Here is a 24,371-nt window from a genome sequence, read left to right on the forward strand (position 1 = left end):
CTCCCACAAAGCCCTGTAAAGCCGAGCAGATAAAGAAAATGGAGAAAGTTGGGAACCTAAACATTGAGATAGTCAGCAACTTTATCTTATTCGGTATCGCCGTAACCGAAACAAATGACACCGGTTTTGAAATAAAACGAAGCATAATATTGGCTAATAGCTGCTACTTTGGACTGAACAAGCAGATGCGAAGTAAAGCCTCCTCTCAACAAACGAAAATTACATTATACAAGGCTCTGATATAACCCGTGCTGTTGTATGGCTCCGAAGCATGGGTATCCGCTTAACCAGATGAGGAAGTACTTGGAGTGTTTGAGAGAAAAATCCTTCGCATAATATATGGACCAGTCTGTGTTAATGGAGAACATAGGCGTTGTATGAACCACGAACTGTATGACAACGATAGCATAGTTTAACGCAATAAAATACAACAGTGTTCCAAAGACGACAACACCTGGACTCATAGGATCCTGAATTTAACTCCCTTTGGGTTTAATTCGGGATTGGATCACATATACTGCACTTTGGATTTTTATACAGAAGTCCAAACTCAGAAAGGGAGGCTTCTATTAACGGCTTTGACGCCCTTTCTGATTCCATTACGAATATTTTGGAGAATTTTCCGGGCAGTGAAATCGTTTTCGCTGGGGATTTCAATGTCCACAACTCCTACTGGCTTTCCCATTCGAGTCATACGACTCCTGAGGGTCAATACGTTGAGCTTTTCGCTGCGCACAATGATTTGGCGCAACTAGTGAACGAACCGGCACATATCGCATGTATCCAAGAGCACCAAAATAATATTCTTGATATTTTTTTAACGTCACACCCTGAAAATTATGAAGTTAATACTCTTGCACCTCTTGGTAACTCCGATCACTGTTTCGTTTCAGCATCTTCTTCGTATTCTGCTCTTCGTACTGCTTTCTCCCAGTCCCGAAGCGGTCAATATTTTTATACGAAAAAGCACGTTCGGCTGTGCTCAATGGATTCTTTCAGCATTTTAATTGGAAACTATGTTTTCAAGATTCCAGTAAAGACTATAACGGCTAAATCAGACGGCAAAAGTTGGTTTAACCAGACATGCAGAGATGCTGTTCTGGAACTGGTGCTTAGATAAAAATGCCAATACTGAACTGCTGCTCAAACAGGCAAGATCTTCGTGTGCCAATGTGCTTAGACGCGAAAAATTTCTTTAAGAACAGCGTCTGCGTACTAAGGTTCTTGTTTCTACACGAGGAAGTAAGAGCTTTTGGTCGTTCGTGAAAAGAGTAATGGGTAGTTCTTCATCTATTCCAACTCATGTTAAGGATGATCAAACACTCACTGACCCGGTTGATAAGGCTAACCTGTTGGCTGATATATTTGCAGGGAACTCTTCCCTGCCGGATAGCAATCAACCACTCCCCTCAATCGAAAATGTATCGGACATCATGCCCCAAATAATTTTTTGAACTCGTGGAGTTAAAAGGGTTCTTGAAAATCTAGACGTAAATAAATCTCCGGTCCCGGATGGCATATCAACATTTGTCTTACGCAAGTGTTCTTCGACGCTCGCTCGTCCATTGAGCAACCTTTTCAATCTTGCCTACCGTGCGGGAGTCTTTCCGGCGCGTTGGAAGGTTGCGAACGTTTAGCCAATACCCAAGAAGGACGAGGCAAACAACCCTGCGAATTATCGACGAATTGCGATATGCTCCGCCCTCTCCAAGGTCATGGAGAGCATGGTTAATTACCATCTTGTGAGGTATTTACAGTCTAATGGCCTTCTTTGCGACCAACAGTATGGGCTCCGCAAAAATCGCTCTACAGTCGACCTCATGGCACTTCTGTCGGAACGTTGGATTTTCTAAATCCACCAGTTTGGTGAGAGTAAGGTTGTGTCTCTGGATATCTCCAAGGGATTTGTTGGGTCTGGCAGGGAGCACAACTATCAAAGCTTATCGAATTTGGTGTCCGTAATGGCTTCGTTCGATTTATTTCGAGCTTTCTCAGAGATCGCACTATTCGAGTCGTTATAGATGGGCTCTCATCCAATGAGCACAAATTGACCGCAGGTGTACCCCAGGGCTCTGTTCGTTCCTCCTTCTCTTTTTCTAATTTTCATCAACGATCTGTTGAATACCTAAAGACAAAGACCAAAACTCCGACAAAGTGCACAAGTGTAGAGCGAAATCTCGGAACTGGGCGTCAGAGATTGGAAAAGATGCGCAGAAGGAAGATGCCCTTGGGCATCTATTCTACGTCCGGCAAGAAGCACAAATTTTCTTTAATGGACAACTGCACAAAAAAGGTCAACTGAACGAGCTGGGAAGGGAGGCCAGTAAATTAAAGTTGTTCTATCTTGCCAAAGACTAAGGACTATTTTTTAGCTCAAGGAAAAGATGAAAGAGAAAATAGGCTGTTTTAAGATTTCAACCGAACAGAAAGAAGAAAAAAAATAAAAAACTTCTCTTTACACATAAATTTATTCAGCATAAAGGTTTGCCAACAACCCCCGTTCAAGACCTTTGTCATTAGAGAACACGCTTATTAATTTTTTATATTCACCACCGAAAGATGGGGGTATATTCATTTTCTCATTCCGTTTGCAACACATCAAAATATCCATTTCCGACCCTAGACATGCCCGTCCGTCTGTCCGTCTGTCTGTGGAAATCACGCTACAGTCTCCAAAAATAAAGATATTGAGCTGAAATTTTGCACAGATTCTTTTTTTTTTTTTTGTCCATAAACAGGTTAAGTTCGAAGATGGGCTATATCGGACTATTTCTTGATACAGCCCCCATATAGACCGATCGGCCGATTTAAGGTCTCAGGCCCATAAAAGCCACATTAATTATCCGATTTTGTTGAAATTTACGACAGTGAGTTGTGTTAGGCCCTTCAACATTTTTCTTCAATATGACCCAGATCGGTCCCGGTTTGGATATAGCTGCCATATAGACCGATCCTTCGATTTAGGGTCTAAGGCCCATTAAAGCCACATTTATTATCCGATTTTGCTGAAATTTGAGACAGTGATTTGCGTTAGGACCCTCGACATTGTCCGTCAATTTGGCTCCGATCGGTCCAGATTTGGATATAGCTGCCATATATACCGATCCTAAGATTTAGGGTCTTAGGCCCATAAAAGCCACATTTATTATACGATTTTGCTGAAATTTGGGACAGTAAGTTGTGTTAGCCCCTTTGACATCTTTTTTCAATTTGGCTCAGATCGGTCTAGATTTGAATATAGTTGCCATATAGGCGGATCTCACGATTTAAAGTCTTGCGGCCATAAAAGGCGAATTTATTGTCCGATTTTTCCACAATTCGGGACAGTGAGTTGTGTTAGGACCGAAAATATTCTTCTGGAATTTGGACCAGATCGGTTCAGATTTGGATATAGCTGCCATATAGACCGATCTCTCGGTTTCAGATTTTGAAGCCATAAAAGGCGAATTTATTGTCCGATGTCGCTGAAATTTGGGACAGTATGTTAAGTTAAGCCCCTTGACATACTTCTGCAATATGGCACAGATCGGTCCATATTTGGATATAGCTGCCATATAGACCGATCTCTCGGGACCATAAAAGGCGCATTTATTGTCCGATGGCGCAGAAATTTGAGACAGTGAGTTGTGTTGGGCTCTTTAACGTCCTTCCTCAATTTGGCCCAGATCGGTTCAGATTTGAATATAGCTTCCGTATAGACCGATCCTCTGATTTAGGGTCTTAGGCCCATAAAAGCCATATATATTATCCGATTTGGCTGAAATTTGGGACAGTAAGTTGCCTTAGGCCTCTCAACATCCTTCTTTAATTTGGCCCTGATCGGTTCAGATTTGGATATAGGTGCTATATAGACCGATCTCTCGATTTAAGGTTTTGGGCCCATAAAAGGCGCATTTATTGTCCGATGTCGCTGAAATTTGGGACAGTGAATTAAGTTAAGCCCCTTGACATACTTCTGCAATATGGCACAGATAGGTCCATATTTGGATATAGCTGTCATACAGACCGATCTCTCGGTTTTAGGTTGTGGGACCATAAAAGGCGCATTTATTGTCCGATATCGCTGAAATTTTAGACAGTGAGCTGTGTTGGGCTCTTTAACGTCCTTCCTCGATTTGGCCCAGATCGGTCCAGATTTGAATATAGCTGTCATATAGACCGATCCTCAGATTTAGGGTCTTAGGCCCATAAAAGCCACATTTATTATGCGATTTTGCTGAAATTTGGTACAGTAAGTTGCTTATGGCCCTTCGACATCTTTCTTCAATTTGGCCCAGATCGGTCCAGATTTGGATATAGTTGCCTTATAGACCGATCTCTCGATTTAAGGTTTTGGGTCCTTAAAAGGCGCATTTATTGTCCGATGTCGCTGAAATTTGGGACAGTGAGTTGTGTTAGGCTCTTCAACGTCCTTCCTCAATTTGGCCCTGATCGGTTTAGATTTGGACATAGGTGCCATATATACCGATCTCTCGATTTAAGGTTTGTGGTCCTTAAAAGGCGCATTTATAATCCGATGTCACTGAAATTCGACACAGTGACTTATGTTAGGATTTTTGGAAATCCGTATCTTATACAGTTCAGATCGGTTTATTTCTAGATATAGCTACTAAAAACGCCAATATTTTGGTATACACAATTGAACAAGGACTTGTACTTATTAGTATTTCGTCCAAATCGCAACATATTTCGATATAACTGCTATGGGATATAAGGTATGCAATTTTCACCGGATTTTGATGAAAGGTGGTTTACATATATACCAGAGGTGTTGGGTATCCAAAGTTCGGCCCAGCCGAACTTAACGCCTTTTTACTTGTTTAATAATGGAATCAATAGCTTTTAACAGCTGATTTAGGAATTTGGCAAAGCATGGCAAAGGCAATTTTTTTTTTTACTTTAACCCACATGTATTTTTTGTAATATATTTGTAATTTACTAATAGCAAAAGTTTAATTTTGAAAATAAATAACAGGTCCTTTAGTTTGATGAAAAAACATGCAAAAAATGTCCTTAACATATTTTATGATTTTATAGTTTCTAAATTTCTTTGGAAATTAAGTATGAACTTTGAACTTTGCATTGGAATCCTGTGCAATTTCATATCACATTTCGCCAATTAATAATTTTTTGTTGTATAACCCTTAAAACATTTCATTGTTTGACTTTTCAAATCTGAAGAGAGTTTAAACAGCTGACTTGAAAATTTTCAACTTTAGGACGAAATAAACTTTATCAATTATTCTATATTTTCAATATACTCATAGGATGTGATTGATTTTTTTGGTCTTTAACAACAACAAAAAAAAATACACATGCACCCCACGAATTATCGTAATTCACTTTTTGCCTCTTGGCTTAAAGACTTCATATTTCACCAATGTGACGGCGGCCATCATTTTGGGTATTTGTTCAATTATTTAATAACACTTTGGGGGTTTGTTCGTCAAACTGAGGCGAACAAAAGATGAGCGAAGGGAAAGAGAAACCAGCGGTGGGGAAACAACCACGTCAATTCGTTGCTTCATTCATTCGAATTTACTTGCTTTACGTCACTTTGTGATTCACGAGACTTTAAGTATTTTTTTTCCTTCTTTTATTTATGTGCGTGGACTGTTTAATACTGCTGAAGTTTTCTTTAATTTAAAGGCAGATTTTGGGATGAGGGGGGCTGGGGTAAATCCATTATTTATTAACACTTGCCAGGTTGGTTGGCTGGCAACCCGTAGCAATAACAACAAACAATTTTCTTCGTTACGATTTTTTTTTAATTTAAAAACTCACATAAATTCACATGAAATTGTATGAGGTGTTTGGTTGGGTTCGTCGGAGCTTAGTCCTTTTTGTGTGTAGGAGGTTTTTGGAAGTATTTTATTTCGATTTATTTGCAAGCGTTCAGTGCGAGCATAGTGTGCCGTGCCTTCTATCTGAACGTATGTGAGCAGATTGAGGCTGTAGCGTGAGTGTGTGTATATGTGTGTGTGTGTGTGTGTATGGGTGAGCTTTTTCGCCACTATTATTACGTTACGATTTTGGAATAGAAATGCCAGCGAACGTAATCCTATACGTTATGCAATGTTACTTATACTGGTGGCACTAATGCTTGCTGCTTCCACGCTGTCTAGCAGAATACTAACTGTGTCAGTGTATGACTCTTCTGACCTTCTTTCGTTGCTACAGTTCTAGCGCTGCTTACAGGCGCTGCTACTACTGCTTCTATCATTTGTGCTGATGTTATAGTTGTTTTTCTTTTTTCGGTTTGTTTCCTTTTCGGCAATGAACACTCACACACGCTGACACTTTTACTCACACACACACACACACACACACACACATACACTCTCTCATATAAATAACTGTGCTGTATGTGGCAGTACCAAGCATAAATGTTTTGAACCAAAAAGAGATTCTATTCTCTTACCCTTATTTTTGGGGATATTCTTCTATGGCTGAGTGTGTATGCGTATGAATAGATGTGGGTGTGTGTGTGTGTGTGAGTGTGACACTCACAAAACACGCTCACAGCAATTTGTAACAGTGTATCAGAGTGTTTTTCTTTTGTTATGCGGTGCGGTGCTGTGCCGTGCGGTTCTCTGTGATGTTCTCTAAAGATGGTGTGGGGGGGTTTTGGGAGCTTTTTTCAGGTTTTCATTGGAAAAAGGGCAAACATCGCTTCTTCACCGACCAACCGGGGGTGTTGTGGAAAAGTTGGTTTTTCTTTTTTCTCTTTGCTACTTCCCTTTCTCTCGTGATAGCCCACAACAAAAATTCGGTATTTTGTTTTTTCTTGTTTCTTTCCACGTTCCATTCACTGTTGGCCAAAAATCGTAAAAACATGCTAATCGTAGAAAGTGGAAGGACCAGAGCGAACAACAAGAAGAAGAGGGACGTACACAAGCCAAAAAGAAAACTTCCTTTATTGAGAAATGCGAATTGGATTTTAGCGTGAGCGGCATGTTTTGTGTTTGCATCAAACCTCTTGGGCCTTGAAGAGACCAAAGTAAACAGTGTTAAAAGTTAAGGCCGTATCGAATTTAAAAATACCCACATTCAATTTATTTCGCCTAAAGATGTGAATACACAGAATCTTAGGGTACAAAGTTTGGGCTTATGATTTGTACCATTTAACACTGCACAGGGAAATATGTTTGGCTAACCTTAGTAACCCCCCAAAATACCATTTAGTTGTCTGAGGCACACAAAAAAAAACTAAAGAAACAATTTGTAGTTTTTGGTCTATGACTGATGACAAAAGTGATTTATGAGAGGCAAATTTTGTTTTTAAAAACGTTAACGTTGTTTAGGTTTAAGCGACGGCCTGTCATCAGACTCACTTAGTCATTTTCGTCCATTGCGATGCCATATGAACAGGAGAAGGAAGATGCCTTCTAGTTTCTAACGTTGAACCATCCAGATCACTTAAAAAAACCCTAACATGCGCATGGTCACATCTGCTATATCAGGTAGGTTTATAAAGAAAGAAAGGACCTTCCATTGAAGACTTAGCTTACATGTTGCTAGAGCCATACCCACAGACTCCAGTTGCTCTGGAATGTTAAGATAATTCCTAGTCTCGCAAGTTCCTCTTTTCTACAATTCCATGGCATAACTCTATGGCCCGGCACCCAGAACAGTTGAAGCCATCTCATTGACAGAACTGCGACAGTCAAGGGCCGTTTTCAATTCGGAATTAGGTCTGAAAAAAAATGTATGGCAATTGTCGCACAGTGTCACACAGAACCGAAAACAAGTAAAAAGGCATTAAGTTCGGCCGGGCCGAACTTTGGATACCCACCACCTCGAGTATATATATAAACTCCATTTCTTCACAATCCGGTGAAAATTGGATAACTTAAGCACAAAAATTCGGCACGGACATTGAGTGTTCTAATATAAATGACACAATTTAATTTTGTACAACAAAATATTGATCTGGCAGATATATCCAATTATATCCGATCCGATCTGAACCATTTTAAGGTCGGATATCGTGAGGCTCATAAAAACTCACTGTTTCAAATTTCAGCGAAATCGCGTAATAAATAATGCTTTTATGGGCTTCAGTCCCCTTATCGGCAGATCGGTCTATATGGCAGATATATCTAAACATAGTCCGATCCGAATCATATTTAAGGCCTTAACCTACTCACTGTTCCAAATTTCAGCGAAATCAGATAAAAAATTAAGCTTTTATGCCCTTCAGAACCTTTATCGGGAGATCGGTCTATACGGCAGCTACATCTAAACATAGTCCGATCTGAACCATATTTAGATCAGATATTGGGAGGCATAAAATAACCCACTATTTTTAATTTCAGCGAAATCGGGTAATAAATAAAGCTTTTATTGGCTTCAGACACTTTTTCGTAGATCGGTCAATATGGCAGCTATATCTAAATATGGACCGATCTAATCCATATTTAGGTCAGATGTCAGGAGGCTTAAAATAACCCACTGATTTAAATTTCATCAAAATCGGTTAATAAATTAAGCTTTTTTGGGCTTCAGACCCTTTATCGGGAGATCGGTCTCCATGGCAGCTATATCAAAATATAGTCCGATATGAACTATATTTAAACCAGATGTTGGTAGGCTTAAAATGACCTACCATTTTAAATTTCAGCAAAATCGGGTAATAAATAAAGCTTTTATGCCCTTCAGACCCTTTATCGGGAGATCGGTCTATATGGAAGCTATATCTAAATATAGTCCGATCTGATCTATATTTATATCAGAAGTTGGGAGGCTTTAAATAACCTACTATTTTCAATTTCAGCGAAATTGGGTAATAAATAAAGCTTTTATGGGCTTCAGACCCTTTATCGGGAAATTGGTCCATATGGCAGCTATATCTAAATATATTGCGATCTGAACCATATTTGGGTCAGATGTCGGGAAGCCTTAAACTACGCACTGTTTCAAATTTCAGCGAAATAGGGAAAAAATAAAGCACTTATGGGCATTAGACCCTTTATCGAAAAATCGGTCTATATCGCAGCTATATCCAAATATGGTCCGATTTGGTCTGTTCAAGAACTTAACCAGCGTGCGTCAAAAAGACGTATCCTTCAATTTTTGAAGGCTGTAGAGAGATTACAACAGATGGACGGACAGAAGGATAGACGTTTAGACGGACAGACACACGGGCATCGTTAAATCGTCTTAGAAATGTCTTGCAAACGGAATGACTAAATGAATATACCCCCTATCCTACGGTCGTGGGTGTAAAAAAAACTAGTATAAAGTCTGCCGTGAAGTAGGGTTAGAGATATATCTTTGAAGATTTTATTGGTTAGAGCTAAGGTGCTAAAGATATCATATGCAACATTTTAAGGTCTTTTCTGATGTTCCTGCCAGAATTCGAACCCAGGCGTTCAGTGTCATAGGGGGACATGCTAGTCAAATATAACGAAACCAGGAGAGATATTGTAGACCCCAAGCGGAATGTTTTGTATGGATATTGAGTGCTCTCTAGTGAATAACACATTTTGGAATTCGAACCACAAATAAACTTTAGAGCCCCATCAAGAAGCTGCCGGACCAATTGGAGTCTAACAGGATCACTCTGCCTATTTTCTATTTAATTTGAAGAGGTATATTATGGTATTAATATACCATAAGAAGAGGTATACTAATCTATTCATTCCGTTTATTACTGCTCGAAATATTGATATGCGACCCCATAAAGTATATATCGATGCCTTAATATGGAAAGGGCCAAACTTGATTTCTTGTTACTTTACACGAGAAGGAAAAACCACGACTTATTTTATGGCATTTGACAAGTAGATGGCTTATATGCAGCTATATCAAGTTATAAACCGATTTTAACCGTACTTAACACAGTTGTTGGAAGTAATGCCAAAAAACTAGGTGCAAAATTTCATCCAAATCGGATAAGAATTGGGTCCTCTAGAGGCTCAAGACGTCAAGACCCGAGATCGGTTTATATGACAGTTATATCAAAACATGGACCGATTTCGCTCAGTTATATTTCCAACCGACCTACAAGAATGAAAAGTATTTGGGCAAAATTTTAAGCGCCTGTCGACAGACAGACGGACGGACGGACGTGGCTAGATCGACTTAAAATGTCAAGACGATCAAGAATAGATATACTTGTTATGGGGTCTTAGACACATATTTCGGAGTATTTTAAACGGAACGACAAAATAACGACCTTTCCCCCGGTGGGGGTACATGCTTCAACAACGCATTGAAAACATTAAACTCCAAAAAAACATCAAACTCCATCACTCCAAAAATGGGGGAAGACTTGCAGTCACAGTTTGCATTGAAATTGAAAAATCAACTTGACTAATGATTCCCATTTCCACTTCGGTGTTTTTGTTGAGAAGCCTATCCATCCTCAACGTGTGACTGTTTTGAACCGGCGAGGTCATTGGATCCCACTTTTTCGAAAATGAGGTTGAATCAACAATTACTGTGAATGGATTGCGATATCACGAGATGTTTTAAGAATTTTTTTATGGTCGCAGTCAAATGGTAGTAATCTGGACAGCATTTAATTTCAGCAAAACGGTTTACCTGCCACACAAGTAACGAAACCATTGCTCTTTTACGGGAAAATTTTCCAAGAAGTGTTATACCTAGAAAAGGTGATTTAACGCTTTGCTAGTTCTTCCTTTGGGGCCAGGTAAAAGATAAGGTGTACACCAACCGCCCAACGTCGATTCAAAACCTCAAGGATAGAATTCGTGAGGCTATCGACTACAAGTCCAGCCACGTTGCGATTTGTTTATGGAACATTTCGTGAAAAGGATATGGTCCGTTGAGAGTGGTCGTGGTGGATACTTAGCTGATGTTCTTTTTCATTATTAACGGCATACCTTCAAATTAAAAATTTCCAATACCGCGTTGAAAATTTTAACCAAATAATTGCGCCCCCAGAGGCTCGAGAATTCAAATCAGTCGATCTATTTATATGGCAGCTGCATCAGGTGAAAAAACCTATTGGACCATACTTGGCACGGCTGTTGGAAGCCACACTAAACCTTATGTGCAAAATGTCAGCCAAATCGAGTGGTAGATGTGCCTTCTTGGAGCTCAAAAAGCCAAATTTCAAGAAAGACTTATATGGCAGCTGCATCAGCTTATGAACCGATTTGAACAATCCTTAGCACAGTCTAGCGCTGCTAAGAAGTTCGCCTTTTACAGGCTAAAGAAGTCAAAATACGGGATCGGTTCATATGACACCTATATCAGGCTATCAACCGTTTTGGACCATTGTCGGCACAATAATTTGAAGTCAAAACAAATGTTCATCCAAATAGGAAGCCAAGATCCGAGATCGGTTTATATGGGAGCTATATCAGGTTATGAACCGAATTTTGACATACAGGGTGGCTGATGAAAGCCGCTACCAAAAAAAAATGTAATAACTTTTTTTCTATTTAATAATAATAATTTAATAATTAATTTAATTAATTAATTAATTAATTTAATTAATAATAATTTAATAATTAATTTAATAATTTAATTTAACATGAATAAAAGAAAAATGTATTCCATACACCGAAAAAAAAATGTAGCAATATTCATCATTGTAGCAATATTCATCAGCCACCCTGTACTTGGCTCAGTTGTTAGAAGTTAGGACAAAACACTTCATGCAAAATACTTTCATTTTTCGATACAGCCATTTTAAGATTTTTCATGTGAAATTTCGATTTTAATGGATTTTCGAAGAAATTCTGAATTTTTTCCCTCTAGGACGCATAGGTTAGGATATATAGGTATTTTAAGTTTTCCAAGAGAAATTTAAATTTTTAATGGATTTTCGATGAAATTCGGAATTTTTTGGTGGAGTCACGATTAAGGCCCACTTCTCTCTAGGACGCATATTTTAGGCGATACAGCCAATTTTAAGTTTTCCAAGTGAAATTTAAATTTTTAATCAATATTCAAAGAAATTCAGAATTTTTTGATGGAGTCACAAATTAGGGCGCAATTCCCTCTAGGAGATACATCTATTTTAGCCGCTAGAGGTCGCAATTATTATCCGATTTGGCTGATATTTAGCATTAAGCGTTTTGTTCTAACTTCTATTAACTGCTCCAATTATGGTCTAAATCGTATTATAACCTGATATAGCTCCCATGTTAACCGATCTCGGATCATGACATCTTTAGTCGCTAGTGCGCGAAATTATTATCCGTTTTAGCTGAAATTTTTAATGAAAAGTTTTGTTATGACTTCTAAAAACTGTTCTATGTAGGATTCAGATACATTCATTACCAGATATAGCACCTATATAAAAATCGATCACGAATCTTGACTTCTTGAGCCGCTAGAGGTCGCAATTATTATCCGATTTTACTGAAATTTTGAATAAAGTGTTTTGGAATGACTTCCAACAACTGTTCCATGCATGGTTCAAATCAGTTTATAACCTGATAAAGCTCCCACATAAACATATCTCGGATTTTAACTTCTTAAGGTGCTAGAGGGCGCAATTATTACCAGATTTGGAAGAAATTTAGCATCATGACTTCCACTTTGGTCTACAACAGCCAACCTAAGTATGGCTTCAATCGGTTTATAACTTAGTATAGCTCCAGTAGCATAACAATACTTATCCATTATCCTTTGTTTGCCTATAAAGTGATATCGGGCAAAGATCTTGACAAATGCGATGCATGGTGGAAGGTATATAAGATTCAGCCCGGCACGCTTTCACTTGTTTACTATCAAATACTTTTTATTCTTTGCCATAGTAGGCAAACATGGCCGATTTGAAAAGAGGAGTTTAGAATGCGGACCCTGAATTATATCAGCATCCTGCTAGAGCACCACTTTTGTTGAGCCCCATAATGTCAAGTATTTTGAAGGTTGTGACCATGATATTCACAGCTACGGGACTCGTTCAGATCAACACTAATTATGTTTTCTTTTTTTTTTTGTACTGGTTATCTACCTATAGAGGTTCAAGAAGTCAAGATCCCAAATCTGTTTATATGGCAGCTATATCAGGATATAGACCGATTTGAACCAACGACTGTGTGTTGATAGTTATAACAAAACACGTCATGCTAAATTTCAGCCACATCGTATACGAATTGAGCCCTCTATCGGCTCAAAAAGTCAAGATCCAAGATCTGGCAGCTACATCAAAACATGGCAGCTAAATCAAAACATGGATTGATATGGCCATTTACAATTCCATCCGACCTTCAATTACTTTTTAGGCAACCCAATAGTATACCCCCATACTATGATGAAGGATATAAAAACGAATTTGATATCCAGTTTTTAGGCCAAGTGTTTGGGGGTCGTATCACACCTTAAACTCCCCCTAAACCAATGTTAATTGGGGCTCAAATAAAAGAAATTTGATAATAGAGCACAATGCTGATATATTTGAAGGCTAAATGCGTGGGTCGCCACCCCCACCTTATATACCCGTCAAACTGGACATATTTGTGGACTATGGCAAAAAGGGGCTTAAATCTGATATCTGTTTTATGGCCAAGTGTTTCAGGGACGACTCATCCCATATACTCTCCCTAAATCACCCTATATACCGACTATAGCAATATGCAGTTCAATTGTGGTTTTTTGGAGTCGATTATGAATACGATATCCACTTATAGGGCAAAGGGTTTGGCTATTCCAATCTCCCACCATAACCAAGAAAATCTAACATCCACAACTTTAATGGGCGGACCCACCCTTTTTGAGGCCAAGTGTTTGGGGGTCGTATCACACCTTAAACTCCCCCTAAACCAATGTTAATTGGGGCTCAAATAAAAGAAATTTGATAATAGAGCACAATGCTGATATATTTGAAGGCTAAATGCGTGGGTCGCCACCCCCACCTTATATACCCGTCAAACTGGACATATTTGTGGACTATGGCAAAAAGGGGCTTAAATCTGATATCTGTTTTATGGCCAAGTGTTTCAGGGACGACTCATCCCATATACTCTCCCTAAATCACCCTATATACCGACTATAGCAATATGCAGTTCAATTGTGGTTTTTTGGAGTCGATTATGAATACGATATCCACTTATAGGGCAAAGGGTTTGGCTATTCCAATCTCCCACCATAACCAAGAAAATCTAACATCCACAACTTTAATGGGCGGACCCACCCTTTACCCTATTTTCAAAAATGATGGCTGTGCTGGCTTCAAGGGCCGTGAGTTAGTATGTTGAATTTGAATAGTATTTATAGCGAAAACGCCTCTATGATACAATTTCCACATGAACCACGCTCGACAACCCTGTCTATTAGCTGTACTTTTTCCCAATGCATCTGTGTTCGTGTAATGACAAGCTGATAGACAGGGTTGTCGAGTGTGGTTAAATTGCATCATATAGTGTAATGTCCAAAAGGGGTTCGGATTGTGGTCACAAAGACGTTATAAGATTTCTACTACCCAGAAGGTCGCTAAAACTCGCCTTTCGACAAAATAGATTGTGGTGGAAGATGTTGACTTAATTTCCAATTATAATTCTATGCAAACAAAGAGGACTGGGAGCCATTAAAAAGGGCTAGCAAGACAGTCGGGTGGGGGGGTTCGGACCTCCTTTATTCACCTGATTTCCACAATCTCGGACACAAACAAAATATTATTTTAGACTCCCAGTAAACAAAAGCACTATGGATCTAGACTTTGAAAACTTAATGGACCAAACCAAATCAGAATGAAATTCCCCCATTAATTTGGTATTGTAATCTATAGTAAAGAAACATAGGCGACAAGCTAGTTCGATTCCCTGATGTTCTGGGAACCATGGCCTCCAAACCCTACCCTACCATGGCACCAGCGGCCTTAACAATTGCCAGTGCCCCAAACGCAATATCTACTCCATCTCTATATCACTACCAAGGAAAGGTAAAAGAATTTAGAAATCCATTTCAGATTATATATCTATATTTAAGAAAATTCATGAAGATGATGCCATATAAGCCAAAATCTTAATAACTAGTATTATATAAATAAAATATGAAATATTTGGAACGAACAACCAAAAGTTTATAATTCCAGTTCATATTTAACGATCTAAGGGTTAATCTCGTAATATTTAATTTAATCGGATAATTATTCAAACGCGTTCAAATTCTAAATATGTCAACTCAGGGAAAACTCAACGGTCAAAAAAAAATATATATTTATGCAAGCATGCAAACTGAGACGAAATAGTTCAAAGGAAGGAAATGTAATAACTAATAGTTCATTGAATTTTCCTTGACATGACCCAAAATTGATTTCTTTTAAGTTTATAATTATAATGGACTAAAATTAACTTTTTTACTACATTAACCTTTCATATGCAAAATTTAAATGAAAATTGATTTTTTTTTAACTCACTTTTGTTTTTAAGCCTTTTGGCTTTACTTTTTAACCATTTCCATTAGCCAGGTTAGCACGATGATCGCCGAGGCCTCGATGAGCATTTTACGCTGGACGTGGATTCTATTGGGCTTTTAGCTGTTTAGGAATGAGATAGGATGATAAACTTTGCATATGATAATAATTACACTTATCTGCTAATTTAATTTAATTAAAAATTATTCATCCTGGCCGGCTCGGGAATTGAACCGGAGACCTTAGATAACTGATGCGGTAAGTAGGTATCTGCTAGCTCACTCAGCCACTAGCCAGATACAATTGAGGGCGCACAGTGGGCCAAATGGCAAAAAAATTGGAAATAAGTCTACAACTTTTTATCTGTTGATTTTAGCCATACAAAATGTTCTAGACATTTGTAGAGGAGGACATAGGCTTTCAGAAAAGTGCTGTTGTTGGTCCATATCTTTAATACAGGGTGAGCTACAGGGTGTGAAAGTTGACCACTTTTGACTTCTCCAAGCTTCTGGGGGCCATAACTTTTGATCTACTCAACCGATTTACATGATTTAGGACTCTAGAGAAAGAGCTTGACAAGATCTAAAAAACTTATGCATAAAGTACCATGCCATCGTGTACTGTTAAGGAGTTATGAATTGTTTAATTTTAAAATATGAAAATTTGGCCTTGGTTTTTTTCAGTGTTTTTTTAATAACTCCGTCAATTTTAAAGCTATAAACTTCATACTTCACACAAATTATGCCAGCATATGTGTGCATAAAATACAAAAGGAATCACGTGAATATCTTTGGCGGTTTAAAAATGGCATCGTTTTCAATATGAAAAATATTTTTTTTGTCAAAAAATTGCAAAATTTTTCAAAAAAGATACTCCCATTTCCTTTAAGTTTTCGCAAACTTTGGCCGTCAAAGCATTATCATTTCTTTCCATTTTCACAAAGTCGAGGTATTAAGAAAAGTTTTAAGTGCTAATTTGGCTAATTTCGATATCAAACAACACCGTTATCTTAAGACCAAAATGGCCAATTTTTTTACTAAACTTCAAAAGTTTCTCACTGGAAAAAAAGTTCCACGGGGATTTTTTCGCTTTTTTTGAACTTAAATGAAAGCTTAAAATGTTCCCAACATTTTAAGGTATGTCTCGCCATATCCTAGCCATAAATGAGATCGTAGCGATCAAAATACTGAAAAAAGTCAATTTTCAAGTAGTGCTATATTCATTGCTAAAAAACAAGTATTACGTCACATTTTATTGCAAAGATGTTAAATAAACTTTTATTTGGTAACACTTCTTCTACAAAACACAAAAAGAATCATGGAAATATCTCTATTCTATTCCATTTTATGGAACCGGCAATAAAAAAGTCAATTTTTCAAAAAAGTCGAATTTCCCAAATTTTGTTTTTGTTGTCCTAATTGCACATGACACACTATAGCCATATTTACGCAACATACCTTATCGTAAAGGAAATTTTCATACCTTTCCAACGATGTATAAAACATTTCTCAACTCGGATTCTATCTACTCTAAAATTCATTTACACTTCATTAAACTCTATATAAAAATGTCTATTTGTGAAATGGAACCTTATATGGGGCCTACACTAAAACATTGATAGATTTGCCCAGGGTTTACAATACAAATGTGTTAGAATAAAAAAAGGTCTCCTGCCAAAGTTTAAAAAAATTGGAATAAAAATATGTGTTTTAGAGCGAAAACACTTCGCATCGGCGTGCGTTTATATGTATATTAGCTACTCCCAAAATAAAAAAGCATTTTAGTTTTGTATTATTTGATTTTATTCTCTACCAAATAATCTAAGGTATCAAAATTTAAAAGCTCTTTAATTTGAATGGCATCGGGATCGTCCTTATCTATATCGTCACATATTTTTGGTAGCCATTTAGTTCTGATGCTGTATAGTACCGGATCAGACGATAACAATAAATATTGAAGTAAATCATAATTTTGGTTAAATTTGGTGCTCTTTCGGGTATTGAAAAGCCGGAACTGTTTAACATCTCTATTACGGGATTCCTGAGCTTCTTCTGTAAGTTCTCCTAACGGAAGTATGTTGTATTCCACAATTTCCTTGCCATGATGTAAGACTTTATGTACTGTCGGTGTTAAAGCTTTCCACGAATATAAATCAGATAAAATGTTTTTTGTGTCATTACTATAAGCTTCAAATTTGGTTGAATTTATCATCTTTTTGCTATTGATTACAGCCAAAATCACTTTGAATCGTCTTAGCAAGTGTTCATCAAGACCGGTTATTTTAGATGTCGATACGGGGTCCTCAAAAAACCGCCTTGCCGAGTTGCCATCATTTGTGCTTCCGTATCCGTAAAGAGGTTTATCTATTATAAGTCCCTTTTGTTTAAACTCCAACTGGATTCGATTCTTCTCTTCCTGCCTCATTTTGTGAAGATCTTGGTTGTTTCTAGCAGAGACATCGCGGTTTCCAGGGCTAGTCCGATATTTAAGGTCATACGATAAATGCAAACAATACTCCATGAATCGAATTCTACAGTGCAGGGGCGAAATACCGAAATTGAGCGCATTTTCGTTTACTAAATTTTCATCAGACTTGTCCTCGAATTGCCCATTCTTCTTGCCACAAATATTGCATCTCCAATTGGACATAACGCCAGTTAATGCGTTTGCCACCTTTCCATCGATCATAGTGAGTTGTAGTTGAAACGAAACTTTTATATTTCTTCCCAATTGGTTTATAACAATCATGGGTAATGCAGCAATTTCTTCCTTTATTTCGTTCACCAAAGATCGTGTTGTGTTCCGGTCTTCCTTTGTATACTCAAACCGAATTGGGCGACATAAATATTTTGACCCAGGTGTTCTATTTATCCATATATCTTGAAATGCATTTTCTTTCGATGATGAAGATTGGTCCTTGTACAATCTCATTCTCAATGGTACTAATGATGCCATGAAAATTGATGCGAAGTTGGTATCTATTTCTGTTTGTTGCTTATATTCGGAAAATCCAGATGATCCATCACAACCCCATTTGCTGATCAAAACCACTTCGGAATTATTACATGTGTTCAACTGTTCTTCAGTAAAATTAGAAATAATTCTAACAGCTGTATTTTCAACAAGATCAGCAAGTTTCACTCTTGCTTTTAATTCGTCCACGTATATATTTGATGGCACCATTTTCGTCCTGGTGTTGTACAATTTATGTTTTGAGGGTAAACAACCCCATCCTTTTTCACGAAGAGCCTTCCTCATTGTTGAGTATTTGTTTCTTGAGAGGCCTAGGTTAAAAATCAGGGCCAGTGCATCTTCCTCCGTGAATTCTGTAGTCGATTTTGGAGTTGGAATACTTTCTACCATTCTCTTTACCCTTTTCGGAGATGCTAATGGTAAAACATCGACAATTCGTCCAACATTTTTTGGTTGTGTTTTTAACAATGCTGTTTTGAACGTATCTTTTATTAAATTTGGCGGATGTGCCGCCAATAGTTCCTCTTGTTTTTTCTTTTTGGTTTTCTCCGTAACTTCGTCGTATGCTTTGCTAGGCCGGCCGGGAATCAGCGGTTTAATTTCAATAAGTAGATCCGATTTCAGCCACTTCTCATACATTTTGAAAAACTTGATTTTTGCGAATGAACATTCTGGCAACCTTCTCTCAAATGATTTGTAGAATTTTTCAAGTTTGTCTAAAGCGTCTTTATTTAGCCTTATTCCATATATGTGGTCCAAAGTGTAAACAAGTTCCTTAAATGACTCCGTGTATGATTTGGAATCATTTTTGATGTCCCATACAATTTTCGAAAGAGTGGAATACTTCAGTATGACTTCCATAACTTATAAATGTCCTTTACGCCTCTACAAAATATAATGAAGAAAATTTGGATTTTGTTCAAATATTTATGCAATATATTCACAATTAATGACCCATTTCAGGTATCAGACGCAATCGTAAAAAGGGGTCCAAAGTGCCTCTTTTTACTTACTCTTCTATAATTATTTACCTGGACTCGAATTTGGTTAAAAAAAATGACAATGAATTTTTTATGGGTAGGTTTTTTCACATTCATTGATACGGTGGATTTCCTGGGAATTCGACATAGCGAAACAGGTAACATTTGTCTGCATCAAATCTTAACACAAATATATATATATATGCAGGTATATTTCTAGGTTACTTTTTATTCAAAAATCATCAGCTTACATTAAAAATAGATGTAGGTACTATACAAACGCACGCCGATGCGAAGTGTTTTCGCTCTAAAACACATATTTTTATTCCAATTTTTTTAAACTTTGGCAGGAGACCTTTTTTTATTCTAACACATTTGTATTGTAAACCCTGGGCAAATCTATCAATGTTTTAGTGTAGGCCCCATATAAGGTTCCATTTCACAAATAGACATTTTTATATAGAGTTTAATGAAGTGTAAATGAATTTTAGAGTAGATAGAATCCGAGTTGAGAAATGTTTTATACATCGTTGGAAAGGTATGAAAATTTCCTTTACGATAAGGTATGTTGCGTAAATATGGCTATAGTGTGTCATGTGCAATTAGGACAACAAAAACAAAATTTGGGAAATTCGACTTTTTTGAAAAATTGACTTTTTTATTGCCGGTTCCATAAAATGGAATAGAATAGAGATATTTCCATGATTCTTTTTGTGTTTTGTAGAAGAAGTGTTACCAAATAAAAGTTTATTTAACATCTTTGCAATAAAATGTGACGTAATACTTGTTTTTTAGCAATGAATATAGCACTACTTGAAAATTGACTTTTTTCAGTATTTTGATCGCTACGATCTCATTTATGGCTAGGATATGGCGAGACATACCTTAAAATGTTGGGAACATTTTAAGCTTTCATTTAAGTTCAAAAAAAGCGAAAAAATCCCCGTGGAACTTTTTTTCCAGTGAGAAACTTTTGAAGTTTAGTAAAAAAATTGGCCATTTTGGTCTTAAGATAACGGTGTTGTTTGATATCGAAATTAGCCAAATTAGCACTTAAAACTTTTCTTAATACCTCGACTTTGTGAAAATGGAAAGAAATGATAATGCTTTGACGGCCAAAGTTTGCGAAAACTTAAAGGAAATGGGAGTATCTTTTTTGAAAAATTTTGCAATTTTTTGACAAAAAAAATATTTTTCATATTGAAAACGATGCCATTTTTAAACCGCTAAAGATATTCACGTGATTCCTTTTGTATTTTATGCACACATATGCTGGCATAATTTGTGTGAAGTATGAAGTTTATAGCTTTAAAATTGACGGAGTTATTAAAAAAACACTGAAAAAAACCAAGGCCAAATTTTCATATTTTAAAATTAAACAATTCATAACTCCTTAACAGTACACGATGGCATGGTACTTTATGCATAAGTTTTTTAGATCTTGTCAAGCTCTTTCTCTAGAGTCCTAAATCATGTAAATCGGTTGAGTAGATCAAAAGTTATGGCCCCCAGAAGCTTGGAGAAGTCAAAAGTGGTCAACTTTCACACCCTGTAGCTCACCCTGTATTAAAGATATGGACCAACAACAGCACTTTTCTGAAAGCCTATGTCCTCCTCTACAAATGTCTAGAACATTTTGTATGGCTAAAATCAACAGATAAAAAGTTGTAGACTTATTTCCAATTTTTTTGCCATTTGGCCCACTGTGGGGCGTCTTGTTGATGACGTTATTCGTGTGTGGAGTCTGTTATGCGGAGATGATTAAGCTGGGCTCCCCGTTCCCATGCGTCTATTTATAGACTTAGCTCTGTCGTGTGTGGGTGTTGTAATTGGGTGAGCAAGAGGGGTTATGTCGATGAGTTGGCGCTGCTAATAAATGGGTGGCGGCAGTTCGCTGTCGACTTAGATAATAATGACCACAATTAAATAATGTCTTCAAAAAGGGGTAAGTCAGCACTTTATAGGCAAGGACAGCTTTGTATGGAATTTTCGTAATTTCTCCTCGAATTATGGTAAGTGTTTAGTCAAGCAACCAGACTGGCTGTAGTACCTCAAGCAATAGAAAACTACTCCGCTCCTTCAGGCCCCTTGGCTGAATTTTTTCACCAAAAGGTTTGCCCTTAACTCATGAAATTCTCACCAAACTCTAGCAAGGAGGTGGATCCACACGTTAACTCGCAACAAGGCCTATGATTTACCAGGATAAGACCTAGTATCACGGTTGGTTTTCGTCTTTTTTCTTGGGATTTCCCCCAAATTGCGAACAAGTTAAGAAAAAACTCCACCACAAATTCGAAGGAGTCAATATAGATTCCCTTATAACGACACTATAAGGGAATGATGGCAATTGCACCTAAATAAAACCCTTGATCAAAATAAAACTTCATTGGTTACCACGTATAAAATTCGTTACCTTTAGGGTTTGATACAAGATTCACTTTTATATCTCCTTAAATAAGGACTCCACTGCTTTAAAAGGCTCTGTTTGGCTGTCTGTACGCCTTTTCGACAATTTAGAAAAAAAAAAATACTTCACTTAAAAACTTTACCACAGGAGCGATGTGATTTAGATGATGTTCAAGATGGAAAGAATTAATAAAACTCGAAGTCTTGACACCATAACTGAAGCCAATGGAAAAAAGAAACTGACTCCAACCAAAAAAACTTGACGAAAATGAGAGATACTGGAAGATCCAGTGCATAAACCGTTAAAAGAATCCGATTGGCTAATTAAATCCATGAACATCCATCGGGAGCCCAAACAAGTTCACCTTGAACAAGTCTAGCATATTACTTAAAAGCAACAAATATGCCAACGGTTGTTCATGGTCGATCTCTTTTCCGCACATAAAACAATTCCTTTTCATTAAACCATTTGTCTGTCGACGAACAGAAAAAAAAAACTCGAGAAAGGGAAAAAATCCAGAAAAATAATGGCCTTAACTGGGCTCGAACCTGAGTCCACTGGCTGGTAGTCCGCCGCAATCCCCACTGACCCATCGCCAGCCTGGCTTAAACGACAGCTATAATAGAGTTTCATCACTTGACACCTACACTTGGGAATGCATTCACGTAGATACATCTCAATAGACATGAGATAAGAGCAAAAAAAAACAATTGTGTATAAGAGTTAGAATGATTACTAAAGCAGAACTTCCTTACCCAGCAAACATTCCTACACCAATGTAAGTAAGTCTCCACTGATTGTAGATCACGATATTCGAAACAATATTGGACAATCGTCCAGCACAAACCGGGTAATCTCGATCGTATCGGTCAGGAGATTACCAGGAATTATACTTAAGGACGCATATCTTTCGCGTGATACGTTCCGCTTGAATTACCATCTACATCTTGTAACACATAGTAATTAGTCCCAAGTTTGGATTTCACTACCGCCTTTACAAATACCGGTGCGAACTTCGCACTGTACTGCTTCTCTGCACTGCTCTGTGAAAAGTTCCTGCGGAAAACGGTTTGCCCTACAGAATAGGAAACAGGACGAGTTCTCAAGTTGTACCGATCTCGATTAGTGGCATGAGCCTTCGAAATATTCTCTCGCAAGTCTTTCCTCAGCAAAGCCAGCTGATCTTCCCTCTTCAATGTAGAATGAGATTCATCTAACATATGGACATTACGCAGTAATCGATAAGAATCGCCATGGGTCACCATATCGAAGCCAAAGGTGGCAAAATAAGGAGAGCATTTGATGGTGTGATGAACAGAGTTGCGTAAAGCACAACTTATGGAACTAAGGTGTTCATCCCACATTTTATGATCCTTCTTCAAAAATGCTCTGATTCCTGCAATCATAGACCTATTCACCCGTTCAGATGCATTGGCCTGAGGGGAATAAAGAGCCGTGTAGGTATGCTGAATGCCCAATTTAGTCAAAAATGCATTAAAGTCATTTGACCTAAACTGCGAACCATTATCGCTAACGATAACTTCGGGTACTCCATAGACATGGAATATGTCTGACAAAAGAAATTTTCCAATGACCTGCGCCGTGAACTTTTTCATTGGGCATAACCAATGAAACTTGGTCAAATGATCAAGTACTATTAAGAGCCCAATGTGGCCGCCTTTCGATCTTGGATAGGGGCCCAAGATATCGATATAAAATCGCTGAAAAGGTCGCGTCGTAATAACTTGTTTCCCCATTTCCGGTCGTAAAACAAAATTGGGGTGTTTCGTCCCTTTACAGATCTCGCACTTGCGAACAAAGTCCCTAGTATCGGAAACCATCCCTGGCCAATAAAAGTTCCGTCGTATAAGGTCGAGAGTCTTTGACATTCCTCCGTGTGCGGTAATAGCCGAGTCATGAAAACGTGATATGAGGGAATCTCTCAGATTCCGTGGAACCCAGAGCTTCCAGGAATTGGCCTCTTGATCCCCATTTCCGCTATAAAACTCAGTACGAATATAAACGTATCTATCCAAAACCCTCAGATCCGGGTATGCAGATTGGCCGTTGCCTATGCGGTCCCTCAATTCTCTGTAATCCTCGTCATCAAAACATCTCGAGTTCAAATCTATTTCGGGGTCCGACAGATCCAGGCCAGATATCTCATCAAAGTCCCTCCTGGATAAAGAGTCTGGAACGACATGGTCCCTTCCCTTACGGTGGCTAACAGAGAATTTGAATGCCTGCAATTTAAACACCCACCTAGCAAGCCTTCCTGACATGTCCGGTTGACCCATTAACCAGACTAATGACGAGTGGTCGGTGACGATTTCGAACTCCTGCATCTCGAGGTAACATCGGAATCGCTTCACCGCCTCTACGGCAGCCAGACATTCCTTCTCCGTTACGCTATAGTTCCTTTGGGCAGTGTTTAGTTTTTTGGACATGTAGGCGACGGGTCGCTCTGATCCATTTTCGTCCAGTTGAACTAAAACTGCCCCTATACCGTAATCGGAGGCGTCACAATGCACAAAAAACTTCTTCGAGAAGTCAGGGTTTATGAGGACGGGCGCGGTAGTAAGGCGTTTCTTGACCAATTCAAAGGCTTCATCGGCCTCCGGGGTCCAATGGAATTTCCTTTTCGAAGACAGTGTCTCCGTTATAGGAAAGGTCA

At 38.1% G+C, this 24,371-nt stretch overlaps 1 protein-coding gene across 5 annotated transcripts in view; it reads right to left on the minus strand.

Moving 5' to 3' along the window:
* LOC106083935 (complexin) overlaps nt 1-24,371 on the minus strand; it is a 774,169-nt gene that overhangs the window by 517,185 nt on the left and 232,613 nt on the right. The window contains exon 1 of one of the 5 annotated variants that reach the window (XM_013247259.2): nt 6,024-6,094. The exons of 3 other annotated variants lie outside the window; for them this stretch is intronic. The gene's annotated coding sequence lies outside the window, so the exon portion shown is untranslated. Of the gene's footprint in view, nt 1-5,784; nt 5,948-6,023; nt 6,095-24,371 lie in introns of those variants that run through there. One more of the 5 variants, XM_013247260.2, reaches the window with a different exon arrangement.

The sequence above is a fragment of the Stomoxys calcitrans genome, chromosome 2 (genome assembly GCF_963082655.1).
Source record: "Stomoxys calcitrans chromosome 2, idStoCalc2.1, whole genome shotgun sequence".
Lineage (NCBI taxonomy): Eukaryota > Metazoa > Arthropoda > Insecta > Diptera > Muscidae > Stomoxys > Stomoxys calcitrans.